General features: G+C 42.2%; 1 protein-coding gene across 1 annotated transcript in view; it reads right to left on the minus strand.

Annotated features, from left to right (window-relative positions):
- The window catches only part of B3GNTL1 (UDP-GlcNAc:betaGal beta-1,3-N-acetylglucosaminyltransferase like 1), a 175,406-nt gene that overhangs the window by 70,465 nt on the left and 88,417 nt on the right, over window positions 1-16,524 (minus strand). The gene's annotated exons all lie outside the window — the stretch shown is intronic.

The raw sequence follows: 16,524 nt of genomic DNA on the forward strand, positions 1-16,524 counted from the left end.
ATCCCGCTGTCCCTGCGACAGCATGGAGCGGGTCTCCTTGAGGTGCCTTATCTCCTGTTCCATGAGGGATCTTTTGACTAACCCTGAGGGAACTGGACACCGGATGAAGTGGCAGGGAGGGGGGACCAGAATTCTAAAGTGAGACCCATGCGGACCGTTTGAAGAACCCACTGGTCCGACGTGGTCTGCTCCCATTTGGCGTGGAACAACTGCAACCGCCCTCCTATGGGAGCTGACCTGTGATGGTCATTTATACCTCCTAAAGGGTCGGGAGCCGGAGCCCCCCCGAAATGGCCGCTTGGAGAAGGGCTGCTGGCGACCTCTGTCTCGAAAGGACTGACGGTCCTGAGACTGCTCACCTTGCTGGGGATACGCCCGATGATAGGGGGCGGAGCTGGTGGAGGGCTCATTGTTCCGAAAGGCCTGCCTCCTGTAAGAGCCAGGACCTTTACGATCAGGCCTCTTGGTGACTGATGGCATCACTTTCTTTTTGTCCTTGTTTTCCACAAGGACTGGATCAAGGACCTCACCAAACAGCTTGTCCCCTTTAAAGGGGGCAGTAACAAGCTTCCATTTGGAGCGCATATCCACATTCCAGTGCCTAAGCCACAGGAGGCGTCTGGAAGTAACATTAGACGCTAGGGCACGTGAGGCAAACTTAGCAGCATTCAGAGTGGCATCAGCAGTATACTCTGTGGCTGCCATGATTTTATTGATATCCTGCCTGACTTTAACGTCCTTGGCAGGTATCTTCCTCAACAACTGCCTCAGCCACAGGAGAGCCGCCGTGGAGAAAAAGGAGGCTGAAGTGGAGGACTTGATGGCCCATGCAGCTGCCTGATGGGTCTTGTGACAAGCAGTTTCGGTTCTCTTGTCCTCAGCCTTGAGCCCCTCCAACAGGTCAGGAGGGAGCACAGAAGAGGAGGTAAGAGCCGCTACAGGGGGATCGATAGGAGGGAGCTTGAGCAGCTCCTCCAGGCTGGCATCCACCATATATAGCTTCTTGTCATGGCTGCTGGGGGTAGCCATGGTAGCTGGCTGCGCCCACTGTCTTTGAACTAAATTGAGGAACATCTTGGGTACAGGAACTATTTCCTGGACCGAAATGGGTTCCTCAAAGAGATCCCCAGATAGATCATCAGGGTCTACAACCACCTGAGCTGGGGGGGTGGACCCCATGTGAGTTGAGATCTTAGCCTTATCTAAAATGGTTTTGAAATTATCCAAATTAAATAAGCCTGAAAAGGCCGGCTTTTTGGCGGGGCTTGCCTCATCCCCAGAGAATTCAGCTTCCTGCCTAGGAAGAAATTCCTCTTCTTCCTCCCAGTCTGACTCATCGGAGGCCACTGAAGAATGCAGGGACGGAGGTGGAAGGCTAGGAGTCATCTCTCTGGAATCCTCCTGGGGTTGCAAATGGTGGGTCTTGCGAGTGCGCTTGCCACCTTTTCGCATGCCTGCCTCAATGCCCTGGGAAATGGCCCTGTTAATTATTTCCTGCATTTCAGTGGATAGGTTAGGCCCTTGGTCCTCAATGGGGCGAACCCCTTGAGTGGGCCCGGGGATCGGCTGTTGAGGGGCTAAGGGCCCCATTGGAGCTGGTCCCTCCTCCATATCAGAGGGACAGGCAAAGAGATCAGCCTGATCTGCCATGGAATGGCCTGGAGAAGTTGCCATGGCCAAGGAATCCCCTTCCTCTTCACTATCAGAAATGGGGCCTCCCTGGGCTGGAGGAATTTCCCTGGAGGGCTCCCCAGGAGACACCGAAAGGGAAGATTGGGCCTGCTGTTGGGCTTTGGAAGACTGTTTTTCTAAGGCCTTCTGTCGCCTTAATGCATCTTTGTCTAGGCCTGAGCCCTGCTTGGGCCCATGCCTGGAGTAAGGCTTACTCCCTCTAATGGCATCCCTGGCAGCTTTCCTGGCCTGTCTTACAGGGGCTCTGGAAGAGACACCCTCAGAACTCTCAGGGGCCTGATCTGCCATGGTAACAATCACTGGTTGGGACAGTAGGGGGATGGGAAAACCACCACTCACCACCTCCAGAAAGCCCACCGCAGCACGATGCTCCTGAGGAGACAGAGAAACTGCAAGGCCTGAAGTAGCTTGGAATTTCTTAGGCGCGAGCAGAATTCGCTCCCAGCGCCTGCAGGAGAGTAAAGGAGGCGACCCAGCAGGCCACGATCCCACGCCGCTATCACTTGCTTGGATTGGGGCCCAGGTCGCCGGTCACACCGGGCAAGTCTGACTCCATGCGGCTCCTGCAAAGAGCCAGGCACCAGGCAGCTGCGGCAAAAAACTTTTAAAAGTAAAGCCGGAAGATTGCGCAATCCAAAATGGCGGCCGGAACTCACCGGAGCTTTGCGCGCCAAATTTAAAGAGGGAAGAAGCCAAAATGGCTGCCCTGGAAGCCCACGCAGCAATTTGACTTGCTAGAAGCACAAATTGCAACGGAGGGCTTCCAGCGGGAATCGGCCCCCAGTAGGGGTGCCCCAACAGCGCTGGCGTCGGCACTCCGACCCACGCGCTTCCCCCAACAGCTGCCTGCGGCTTCTAGGAGCCAGAGCAAAGCCCCGGACTCCAGGAGAGCCGAAAGGGTGAAAAAAACCCAATTAAAAAGGGAAAAAAACAAACTTAAATTTAAACTCACCAGCCTGCTCTAAAAATCCTTAAATATACTGTTTTAAAAAATTATTCTTCCTCTGGAGAGTCCAAGGAATCAATCTTAGAACTGGAGAAAATCTTAAAGCGCGTCCACTGGGCTAGCTGAATTGAAAAAATCTGAGGAGAGTCAGCACCAGAGGCGTGGCTTAAAGTTTTCAATTCAGTTCTGGGCAGATTGGCTGTGTTTAACCCTTCTTTGGACTCTCCAGAGCAGCGCCCTGGAAAACATACAGCCAATTTTCTGTCACCAATTTTTTCTTTTTAAAAATTATCCCCAAAAGTTATTATTTAGTTAAGATATCCTTCATTAACACACTCTGTTAGCATTCCCACCTTTTCTTCTTTCACTTTCTTTATCCATATTAAGGAACTTCCTTCTTTCTTCTTTTGGATTTAAATCACAGTAAAATAAAATAAAATGAAACAATACAAGCTGTCAAGCTGTCACATCCCAACAAAGCCTAGTCTTCACAAGATTACATATTTATTACATCATGTGTAAACCATTCATCTGCTTTGAGAGCGGCAAAGTTACAGAAAAAGTAAGTACACCCTCTCTGAGTTCTATGGTTTTGCATATCAGGACATAGTAAAAAATCATCTGGTTCGTAGCATTTCTTAAAAGTACAAAAATAAATCCAACATGAAAAAGTCATTCCATAGGTATGAAGAAGCTAAGTAGCAGCCAGGCGCTGCTAATTAAGTGCCCTTGATTAATATCTCTACAAAAGCTGAAGTTGTAAGAGTTTGCTGGTTTCCAGCATTGAGGTGTGTTAACACGCTGCCAAAGAGTAAAGACATCAGCAATGATCTTAGAGAAGTAATTGTTGCTGTCCATAAAACTGGGAAGGGTATAAGCACATTTCCAACCAATTTAAAGTTCACCACTCTACAGTAAGGAAGATTATTGAAAAGTGGAAAACATTCAAGACAGTTGCCAATCTTCTCACAGTCCCAGCAAAGTCACCCCAAGGTCAGACAGTGCAATGCGCAGACATGTTAGCCCATTTGGGCAAAGGGAAAATGTTCACGAAGTTAGACCTAAGAGAAGCCTACTACAGAGTCAGAATAAAAGAGGGAGATGAGTGGGGGGGGGGATCCAAGATTTATTACCTCTCAGACTCTGCGGGTCTCAGTTAGCATGTTAAATTTCATTATAGCACAATTAGAAAAAGACTGAACAAGTGTGAATTGTTTGGAACGCTGCCAGGAGAAATCGTCCTCTCTCTAAAAAGAACATGGCACTGCGGCTTATGTTTACAGTATTGCAACTGAACAAATCACAAGATTTCTAGAACACTGTCCCTTGGACAAGCAAAGTGGAGGTGTCTGGCCATACTGCATAGTGCCATGTTTGATGAAAACCAAACACAGCAGGAGTAAAATGCTCCGGGTTCGGCCCGATTCGGCTGAACCAGTAGGGACAATTGCCATTGGTTTTGTGAACCGGTAGTTAAAAAAAAAAGCTTCCAAGGATTGCGCAGTTCAGCTGTGAGCCACACGATTGTCGGAAGCTTTTTTCCTGCTTTTTAAAGCATTTTTTCCCTGCCGGTTCAGGCAAATAGGAAGGGGGAAATGCTTTAAAAAGCGGGGGGGAAAGTTTCCGACTATCGCGCGGCTCACAGCTGATCCTCGCAATCATCAGCTCTTCCCCCCACTTTTTAAAGCCTTCTTTTCCTGCTGATTCGCCTGAACTGGCAGGAAACAAATTCTTTAAAAAGTGGGGGGGGAAAGCTTCCGATGATTGCGCGGGTCAAAGCTGAGTTGCACAATCATTGGAAGCTTTTTTTTCTTCACTTTTTGAAGTATTTTTTCCTGCCTATTCGCCTGAACTGGCACGAAAAAAAGGTTTTAAAAAGTGAAAAAAGGTTGGCCATGCCCACCCAGTCCATGTTCCCCCACCAAGCCACGCTCACAGAACCAGTGGCAAAAAAAAATAGATTTCACCACATGATATCAGCACAAACACCTCATATCAGTTGTCAAGTATGGTAGTGGAGGAGTAATGATTTGGGCTTGTTTTGTAGCCACACTACCCGCAGTACCCAGCAATCCCAAGTAACTACTGGTTACCATAATTTGATTTTGTGGCTTAAAGGATTTTCATAAGTTTTGAAGAAAGTCCAACAATACACTTGGCATGTAACTCACTGAGAAAAATCTTTTATCATTCCCTTATTGGGGGTGAACCGTATTTTAGATGTCAATGAGAAAATCATTCAAGCCACTCAGGACAATTGGGAATATATAAACAGCATTTTAAATCCCAATCTCATATACATATGCATGATTAAATATGTCTTTGTCATTGATACTGCCATGTGTAACTGTCTAGGTTTCTAGATATTATTTATGGCAATCTCTGAATGTTTTATTAGGTGTGAAACACATAGAAAAACATATAATGGACATTTATTCCTCAGTTTAGAAGTTCCGCCACTAACATCTGGATATATGCCATCACAGCTATGTTATTCTTAAGCAAAGCCCAGCCAACAGGACTCGGCATTTCCTTGTGTGGTTAAGCTAAATTTTATTCCTAAAGAACAGAGCACTGTTTTTCTGATATCCCAAACTGCAGCATTGCTATTAGCTTCCTAGAAACACTTCAAAATCCTTATTTACTTCAAACTACCACAAATTTTTGTCAGCAAGAGACTATTTTGAAGAAATCTCTATTTTCTCCCACAGTACAAAATTATAGTAAATTTCCTTCTATGAAATATAATTTACATTTATTAGCAGCTTACAACTCTTTCTTGGATTTGCATAGATTCTAGAATAAATGAATTTATAAAAATGTGAGTCATTTGCAGAACTTTTCAATAATACGTCTTAATTCTAACTGAAAGAGGAAATAAAATCAGTTCCACTCTAAAGGTTGTTGAACTACAATCCCAGAACACTTCACAACAAACTATCATTAGTTATTTGGAATTATAAATTCAACATCACCACTACTGCACGGTCATACTATAAATTAACTAGTAATTTAAACTGTATTTCAGCTAGTAATTTTCTAACTATAAATGTTAAGAATATTGAAATTACACTGGATTATGGAAGTCAGATCAAGATTGAAAAACTAACCACAAAAAAACAAAAACCTATCTCTGCTAATATTTCTACCAAATTGGTCCAATTTGCCAGTCAGATGATTCCAAACAACTTGCTACAAGTTTGTGTTGGAGTAGTTCTCCACAGCATGGCACTGCTTATACAATAAAGAACTGCATGAGTTTTCAAAATGAAATATTTCTCCCAACTTTTGCATTAAACAGTTTCTTTCAACGTTATCATAAAAGCAACTATGTAATAGGCGCAAAAGAAAAGTGTGATAAGCCTATAACCTTCTGGAATGAAGTATTTTGAACAAAAATTTCACTATTCAGCCACAACAATACAAGACACATTTGGAGAAAAAAAAAGAAAAAAAGAAACATTTGAAGAAAATAACATTTTGCCAACTGTTATCTTCAGGAATAACTGCATACTTTGTGGTTATGCCACAATACGTAGCATAGTTTATAATGTCTAGATGAAAAAGAAAAAGGATTAAACTAACTCTCTAAAAAACTAACATTCCACAGTCAGTAAAGACAATTCTTTTCAATAAGAAAATAGTTCCTCCAAAGCAGCCATAAGGTACTTAGAGGAAAGAAACTAGGGTTTTAAACAAGTGGCCTTCGCAGTCCTTAGAACCTGATTATTATTAAAATTCTGGGGGGAAATCTCAAACAAGCAAACCTAATCATATTTTTGCTAATCAGTTAACTGGGGTGTGCAGGAAACATACCACTGTAGTAATATGGGAACTTTAATTACTTGGACATCAATTGGGAAACAAACTCTGCAGTGAGTGGAAAATTAAACAGGTTCCTGCCATGCCTGACAACTTTTCCATCTAAAAGGTGGGAGGGAACTAGAAGCAGAGTGGTATTCAGCAGGTTCTAACCAGTTCTGGAGAACTGGTAACAGAAAGTTTGAGTAGTTTGGAGAACCGGTAAATATCATCTCTGACTGGCTCCACCCCCATCTATTCTCTGCCTCCCGAGTCCCAGCTGATTGGGAGGGAATGGTGATTTTACAGTATCCTTCCCCTGGAGTGGGGTGGGAATGGAGATTTTACAGTATCATTCTCCTGCCATGCCCACCAAGCCACACCCACAGCAGTAAAAAAAAAAAAAATTGAATCCCACCACTGACTAGAAGGGAATGTAAACTGTAGGAACTTTGGGGGAGAATGACCATGTCATATTGGAATTCACTATAATGCAGGCATAGGTAACTAAACAAAGTCAGACTGATGTTTTAGATTTTAAGAGACATAACTGTCAGGCCTGCAGCGGTTCCTTTAAGAATCTTTGGCCTGCCACTCTCTCTCTCTCTAGCTTCATCTTTAGTATGCCTTTTCATTAAGGGGGCGGGGGAATAGCAAGGGGTAGAATGTGTTGTTTTCAAAACAAAAAAATCCTTTCTAGAAGTTCAAGGTTTGTCTCCGCACCTCGACACCTGACCGGAACCAGCGGATTGGAGATGCCAGTGTGGAAGAAGAAGATTGGACCATGTGATGGGTTGGTGGGTGTGGGGACAGGATCATGAACTTTCAGCTGGGTGGGAATCCCAGGTAATTTCCAGAATTGGAATTCCCACAGATGTGCCAACATGTCTGTATTATTAGATTGGAACTTTAGAGATAGCTCTGCGTGGACTCTGATTTAATTCTGCATGATATTTGGAACGCTGACATTATCCCAATTCTCCCCTAAAATTATTTTTTTAGCTATCCCAAGCTGGGAAGCTGTTAGGGGTACAGAATCCCAGTTCTGACCCAACCCTGGGCAGTACGAAATTTCAGTGAAGATGGAGGAAGAAAAGAATGCAGCAGAGAAAGCCAAAGATAATGGATCGCCTGTATTTGTCGATACTATCTATGTGCCTTCTAAAGAGATAGTCGAGGCTGCAGAAGCTAAAGAAAAGGAGTTTCGGCTGGGAGCCAGGCGAAAGGAACCAACCCCCAGACTTCCCTCGCAGATGGAATTAGACCTGCGAGATGAAGCCTCAGGATTTATGGCTTCTAGAGAATGCCTGCTAGAAGGAGAGAGAGACTCCCGTGAAGGAATTAGTTTGGGAGTTCCGGAGAATAGCGGGCAGACTACGATACTGGCCAGAAAGACTCTTGGTCTACACATTCAAAAAGGCCATAGATCCCAAACTGAAAGAAGCTTGTAGTATAAGGGGGGGTCCCAGAACGCCTCCAAGATTGGTATGCCACTGCAATCATACTGGACCACGAGATTAATCCCTATCGAAAGCCTGTTACCGGAACCCTGCCAGGAAACATTTGGCCCACTGAATGCAGAGGCAGCGACCTGAAAAGCCTCCACCACCCCCTCGTCCCTCGGGGGGGCCTCATAAAGTGCTACAGATGCGCTCAGCTTGGCCACAGAGTATCAGAATGCCTGGCTCCAGCCCCTGTTCCACAACCGCGCCAACCACCTGCCAGCGCGATGAAGAAAAAAACCAGAAAACCACCAGAAAAGAGTCGTTTGGGACAACAGCCAACGGAGGTGGAGAGCCCTGCCATTGAAGAAGCCCCTGCCACTGGTTCACTGGAGGAAGAAAATGCAGAAGACGACCCAATGGTGAGTGTACCTGTCTGTCCCTTTACGATAAAATCCAAACTCCAAGTGCCAAACGGGAGTGGAAGGGGAAGTTGGGGCGATCGTAGACACCGGCTGCACCCGATGCTTAATCAGCATGTCAATAGTGGAGCAGCTAGGTATATGCACAAGACTGCTAACCCATCCTATTCGGTTTGAGCAAGTGGATATAACCCTAATTGGGGGGGGGGGCTCCACCCACGAAGATCACTGAGTTAGTAAAGTAAATAATAGGCCGCCACTATGAGTTCCTCAGATTCATTGTGGCCCCTAGAATTCAGGAGTCAATTCTCTTGGGACTTGCATGGCTGGACAAGTGGGCACCTACTATAAAGTGGGAGGACGGTGTTAGAAAATTGATTATTGGCTTTGGGCCTAAAGGCCACCCAAGAAAGATTGAACCCAACAGCCCAAACCATCCAGAACCTGCAGCACCTGCAGCAGACACCAAACCCCTGGGGATCCAACAAGTCCCAAAGATCTACAGGGACTTGGCGGAGGTGTTCAGTGAGGAAGACAGAAACTACCTTCCACCTCACTGCCCCACAGATTGCGCAATAGACTTCAAACGTGGGGCTACCTTACCAAAGCCAAAAATGTACTCTATGACTCCCAAGGAGATGATTGAATTGAGGAAGTACATCGACACCAATTTGAAATGGGGTTTTATCAAACCAGCGAAGTCAAAAGTAGTGGCTCCAGTGCTCTTCAGAGAAAAGAAATATGGCAGAGTTTGTCTTTGTGTGGATCTGCGATCCCAGAATGCGGTATGCAAAAAGAACACCTATCCCCTCCCCCTCATGAAGGATATGTTGAAGCACTTGGCTAAAGGCAAGATCTTCACCAAGCTGGACTTGAGAGAGGCGTATTACCACATACAAATCCAAAAAGGGAATGAGTGGAAGACCGCTTTTAACACTTCCCTGTGCAGCTTCCAGTACAAAGTCATGCCTTTTGTACTACAAGGAGCACCCGCAGTCTTCATGCAGTACATAAATGAAGTGCTACATGATCACCTGTACCGCAGAGTACTCATTTATTTAGATGACATCTTGATCTTCTATGAGACCCTGGAAGAACATGTAAAACTGGTACGGCAAGTCTTGAAAAAACTTCTAGCTGCCAAACTATACACAAAATTGTCGAAGTGTGAGTTCCACAAGACCTCACTAGATTACCTGGGTTATCGTATCTCCAACTAAGGAGTAGGAATGGATCCAGGAAAAGTGAAAGCGGTGTTAAATTGGAAACCTCCAAGTACTTGCAAACAACTACAAAGCTTCCTTGGATTTGCAAATTTTTATAGGCAGTTCATTCCGACTTTTGCTGAAATTGCCCTACCATTGACTGAACTATTAAAGACGGGCCCTTCCCCAACAAAGCCAAAAGCAAACCAAACACTAAAGTGGACAATGGACTGTCAAAAATCCTTTGAAAAATTAAAACGGCTATTTGCCCAAGAGCCCATATTGCAACACCCACACAGAGCAACCATTCATAATCCAGATAGATGCCAGAGATGTAGCGATAGCCGCAGTATTACTGCAAAAGAGTAAAGAAGGCCATCTCTTGCCATGCACTTACATCTCCAAGAAACTCACCGCTACTGAAAGAAGGTGGCCCATTTGGGAGAAAGAAGCATTCGCCATCAGGTGGAGCATGCTCACCTGGAGACATCTCCTGGAAGGGGGGATATACCGTTCGAGGTTTGGACTGATCATAAAAACCTTGAAGCTCTCCAAGCCCATCGGAGGTTATCCCTCAAACAAGTTCGCTGGGCACAATATTCCAAAGGTTCAAATTAGAAATTAAACACATCCCCACAGGAAAGAACTTGTTAGCAGGGGTTGTCGAGAAAACTGCAGTATGACAGTAAGAAGGAAGAAGTTATCCACCCCATCATATATTCCTCTCACCAAAAGGCAGCTCAAGTCAACACTTGAAGCCAAGATAAGCTGACGACCGAACTGAAAGCGGCACTCCCAACAGACCCGTGGTTCAACAACGACATTCTAATGATGAACGATGGCTTAGCTTGGAAGGGGTCCAAATTGTACGTCCCTGCGGGTGAGGCTACAAGTTCTACAGTGAGTCATGATGCGAAACTAGGAGGCCACTTTGGATTCCGAAAAACTCTCCACCTCGCCAGGTGTCAATTTTGGTGGCCAAAGATGAAATTGGAGGTGGAAGATTATGTAAAAAGCTGTGCTACATGTGCCACAATGAAGACCTGGCTGGGGAAGCCCTCTGGATTCCTACAACGAGTGGCCAGCCCTAGTTGACCATGGGAGGAGATCACAATGGACTTCATCATCGAGCTCCCAGACAGCAGCGGTAATAGAGTAATCTGGACAGTTATTGATTTGTTTTCCAAGCAAGCGCATTTCATCGATTGCTTAGGGCTGCCATCCGCAAAGAAATTGGCAAAAATGTTTGTGAAACACATTTATCGCCTGCACAGGGTGCCAAAAAGGATCATTTCAGATCACGGAGTTCAGTTCACCACCAAGTTCTGGAGAGAGTTCCTGAGATCAATTGGGTCCACACAGGACTCAGCTCAGCATTTCATCCCAGCACAAATGTGGCAGCGGAGAGGGCCAATGCAATGGTGGAACAATACATCCGATGTTATATGGACCTTCAGCAAGACAACTGGTCGGACTTGCTACCCTTCGCCGAAGTGGCGTACGACAATGCGGTCCACAGTAGTACTGGATTAACTCCTTTCCAGATTACTAGTGGCATGGAATTTGTTCCCATGCCCGAGCTGCCTAAAGAACCTCCCTCCTCCATGTTTCTGAATGAATGGATGGACACACTAAAGAAGGGATGGGAAAATACGAAGAAGGCTCTAGCAGATGCGGCAGAAGCTACAAGAAGCAAGCTGATAAACATCACTCACTCCAAACCCCCTTTCGTGTGAGGGACAAAGTTTTTGTATCTACCAAATACATAAGATTAAGAATGCCTAGTAAGAAATTAGGTCCAAAATTTCTAGGTCCTTTCCCAATAGAAAAGAAAATTAACACAATTACAGTTCGACTCAGCCTACCCAGAATTCTAGGGAAAATTCTAGGTATTCCATTGTAGCTTGTTGAAACCAGTAATGGGGTCTAGCATAAGACCATCCACCCAAGCCCCCCCCCCTCCTCCTGTAGTGGTAGAAGGGGAAACACATTATGAGGTGAAAAAAAATCTTAGATTCCAGGCTGTATAGAGGTCGCTTACAGTATTTAGTGCATTGGAATAGGTACCCTTTGTCTGAAGCTATGTGGGTGAAAAGTTGGGATCTAAAAGCAGATAAATTAGTGAAACAATTCCATGAGAAGTTCCCTGATAAGCCAAAGGGTCCCCCCCTGGGGGAGGCAGAGGTGGTTAATTGTGTGATGGTAACTTTTATATTATTTTTCTTTTCCAGAAAATGTTTCCCTTTTGAAGAGAGGCCACCTATCAGGCCTGCAGCGGTTCCTTTAAGAATCTTTGGCCTGCCACACTCTCTCTGTCTAGCTTCATCTTTAGTATGCCCTTTCACTAAAGGGGAGGGGGGGATAGCAGGGGATAGAATGTGTTGTTTTTTTAAAAAATCCTTTCTAGAAGCTCAAGGTTATTCTTTGTCTCTGCACCTCGACACTTGACCGGAACCAGCGGGGTGGAGATGCCAGCGTGGAAGAAGAAGATTGGACCATGTGATGGATTGGTGGGTGTGGGAACAAGATCATGAACTTTCAACTGGGTGGGAATCTCAGGTAACTTACAGAATTGGGATTCCCACAGATGTGCCAACATGTCTATATTATTAGATTGGAACTTTAGAGATAGCTCTGGTGTGGACTCTGATTTAATTCTGCATGATATTTGGAACACTGACAATAACATCAACAAGCTGAGAGATTAGGAAGGTTTCCTTGGATGGAAATCCTAGAGGGAAAAACAGTTAATGATGTTTGTGAAAAACTGGAAAACAAGATAATAAAGGCCCAAACAAAAGCAATGCTACACAGAAAGAAAAACAAGAGGCTCCAAATGAAACCAGCATGGCTGTACAAAGAACTCTCTAACAAAGTACAAAAGACTTAAGAACAACTATAAAAAAACTGAAAAGAGGACACATAACTAGAACAGAATACCAAGCCCAAATATAAACAATGGAATCAGTACGGCTAAGAGCTGATGTGGTTCTAATCTTCAAAAAGGGAACAAAGTGGATCCAGGAAACTACAGACTAATCAGTTTGACATCAATACTAGGGAAAAGGGAAATCCTGGAAAAGATAATTAAGCAGTGGATAATCAAGCACCAGGAAATAAGCAAGGTGTTTACTAGAGGCCAGATGTCAGTCTCTGCTTTGCTGCTCGCTTTCGGCTGCCATTGAAACGGGGAGGGGGGGGAGATATATGGTATTTGGGAGGGGAAGCTTGAGCACAGGAGTGAATGAAGAAGGGAGTCATTTTCTCACCATCTACTGCGCATGCTGCAGATAATGGATTTGCCGTCAAGGCCAACCGTCCGGCATACCATCCTGATGATGGGTTTTGAAACTGCAGCCCACATGACACCTGTAGGGTGTGGGGATTGGACTGAGGGTTGGGATCACTAGGGGAGGGATGCTGGGTCACATATTGATATCTATGATTGCGCGCGCTTTTGCCTCAGATCTTGCTTTGCTAGCTGCTATCTACTCATAACCAGTAAAAGTACTCTTAATTCTGAAAAATGGACTTGAGTGGTTTCTTTCTTGGTTATTGATGGAGGCTGCCCTGACACCAGCATGGTTTTGTTAAATGCAGATCATGTCAAACAAACCTTATTGCCTGCTTTGATAAGGTGACTAATTAGTGGATTAAGGAGACACTTTGGATATAGTATACTTAGACTTCAGTAAGGCATTTGACAAAGTTGACCACAGCCTATTTCTTAATAATATAAACAATGTGGGATAGATAGAAGCAGGCTTCATATGCTTTAACAACTGGTTGCCCAGAATCGAAAATGTGAGTGTGCGAATAGATATATTCGTAGCTGGCTACAGGAAATAAGAAAGTCTTGAATCTATGAAGAGTTTGCTTGTCAACTAGTATAATGGATAAACAGACAGAATACAGCTTCTGTAATAAAATTGCCAAGTAGATCATTTTAGGTCCCAGCTGTATATACTTTGAATATGATACAAAAGCTGGTGTTTTTGGAGCTGGTAGTAACATTTCTGTTATTTATTAAAATACATGACTTTTTAAGACTTTTTACAGGTTGAAAAAAGGTGTCACTGCTTTAGGAGTAATATTACTAAAAGAAGAGGTTTTTTGTTTCTTAGGCTTGCATTTGAAGAACTTCTGCATCACCATGGAACTAAAACACTTCTTCCAAATCATTTTTAAAGCGTGTACAGTTTTAAGAAATACTTATATGTCTGGTCTTTGAGAACTGCTATAAGAAATACAAAGAGAAGAACTTTGAAAGCCTACATTATTTTATTAAAGAAATAATATTTCTATAATATATGCAATATTATATGTATAATACTAAATTTACAAAATAACCTGTCAAAATAGAGTTAAAAACATTGCATTAGTAGTAGCTTTATTTTATTTTCCTAAAATTTGCTATAGTTGTCCACAGCTGCACTAAATTGTTATATACTTTGTTTTATGTTTTAGGCAAGTAGGCAATGTGGTAAGAAAAGTAAAGGGGCAAATAATTGTCAAAGTAATAAGTCAATGTGAAATAGCCATTATTGTGAAAGCAACAATTTTCTTATGATTACCAAACTAGGTTTTCTAAAATTATATATAAAGAATATCATTTGAAATTGTGTATAATTTTCACAAAAAACCCAAACATGACAACAAAGAGGATTTTTTGTAAATGCAGAGAAGCCATAATTTATGCCAAGAACATGCTGATCTGTTACAAAAACTTGTTCTGCAATGGGGCAAGAGGTGAATCTTTACAAGTCTTTTTCTGTGGCTCTGATTGAACAGGAAATAAATATAAAGTACCCATTAGTTTGCAATGGAATAAGAAAAGCAAAGGCTGGGGGGGGAAGAAACCCATCAACGTTCCCTGGGTCAGCTTTTATAATAGCTGTAGGTTGGTTTCTTTCACAGTGCAGCTTCATTTATTATTTACTAAAGAATATGGCTGAAAAGTTTTTATCTTGGTTTTTTTTGTCCACCAAAATCTTTCAAAAACCAAAACTTGAAAAGGCAATCTAGTACAGCATAAAAAGGGCTTGGTTTTTAAAGTTACTAGTAATATTTGTTTTCATTTCCAACACTCACTTTTCACTTTGTATTCCCCATCACTACCCTAGATTTATTAACCGACATTGGACAAGAGTATACTGAAACACTTTTCAGCTCACAGAAAGATGATAAAAAAGATCAGATATGTTCATCAATATAAAACTAGCAGAAAACGATACTTCCATATAAATCCAGCAGAAACACAAATACAGCTTTTCTTCCACTGAAGACACAATGGATTTACACAACTGAGCTACCTGTGTACAGATCACTAATTCTGCTGATCACTGAAATACGAGACTACCTTACTTTAGGATTAAATAATGTAGACTTCAGGGATGATTTGAAAAAGACACTGTGGTGGCCATAATAGCATGGTCAAAGCTATCATTAAGTTATAACAAAATGCTACAAATGACTGTAATAACAATTTATGTGAATGTTCAAAGCCTGCAACAAACATTGAAGTATAAAAAAAGTTTAAGAAGGTAGTGCTTTCATATACCACCCTGAAATAAAAATGGTTGTTTAGACAACAGAAATGGCATTCCCCCATTCTTATTAACTGAAAGGCAGTTGGCGCCCATTTTACATTATTTTCTAAAACTTAAGAAATGCAGCCCCCTTCAGACATTTAGATCAATAAAATGAAAGGTGTTACTGTCTATAAAGGAGTGATTGTGAAACTTTTCCAGATATGCTCACTGTAATATTTTTGTTCATGCTGGAGTACATTTAATCAATCCAATCTAAAATCCATGCTGCATATGCTCTAAACTGCATTTATTTTTTTAATCCAATTGTAGAAACCAGATATAGACAATTCAATTCATAGCATACATTCTGAGTGTGAGAATTATGTTATTTTGCAGACTAATTAAATCTGAAGAGATATGCAAATAGAAGGATAGGCAATCTTTTTTTGTGTAGAGTCCTATTTAATAAGGATAATGAAAATTAAATCTGAATGTAGCTACACTCTCTTTCTCATGTCCTTTGTCTCTCTACAAATGTGGAAGAATTGAATTCATTCGCCAGAAGTTGAATTTATCATAAACAAAGATGGCCTTCAGAAACTGGTATGGAGATCATATGTGATTTAAGGCTGCAGTCTACCCATCCCAAAATAACAGAAGGCAGATTCTTAATAAAATTATGGTTAAAAAGCCGAGCTTTTTGCCTTATAACTCAGCTTTCTTTCTTATAACTCAGCTAGACAATTCCAATATGAGATAGAATGTGGGATAAGAAGTTCCTTTAATATACTTCCAGGAGCCTCAGACTCCTGATTTCTCTACAGATATCTTTCTATCAAAACATGACAATAAGTTTCCTGATTTCACATGTTTTTAAGGATCTTCATTTTTAAGGAGCAAGAAGAAAAGTTTATATAAAATGTATTAAATATCATTTTGTAATACATGGAGTAGATATTAGATAAGTTGCCTACTTTCATGTTTTAGATCTTTCCTTTGATTATGAAGTGTACTCTAACAGACAAAAACAGAAAATTTATTTCAGTTATTTTGGCTGAAGGAGGCTAAGACATATAGAAGAAATGTAACACCAAATCACATTGCAATTATTTTACTGCTAGCATATTTCTTGCAAATGGCCAATAGGAATAAATTGTTCCATTTCGGAAAATATTAACTTGATAATATTAAAGAATTGAAAACTTCTAATTTTTTGATGTGACACTGAAACTATTTTTATCAAAGTGACATAGAAATAGAATTTCTCTATTTTTTTTAAAATTTTGCTTTGTTTTATCTAAAACTAAAACTAGACTCAGATAGCTGCAACGCCTCTAAAGTTTTCCAGTATCAACATTTGAAGGCTTTGTTAAAGTTTTTTTTTTGGGGGGGAATCAATTTCTCTTAAGGTCATTGCCTGGGGAAAATAGTATTTAGTTTAAAATATCCAATTTTGTTTCATATAAACAGATCTGTCAGCAGAGA

Source organism: Natrix helvetica, assembly GCF_964273705.1.
Source record: "Natrix helvetica genome assembly, chromosome: 1".
In the NCBI taxonomy this organism is placed as follows: domain Eukaryota; kingdom Metazoa; phylum Chordata; class Lepidosauria; order Squamata; family Natricidae; genus Natrix; species Natrix helvetica.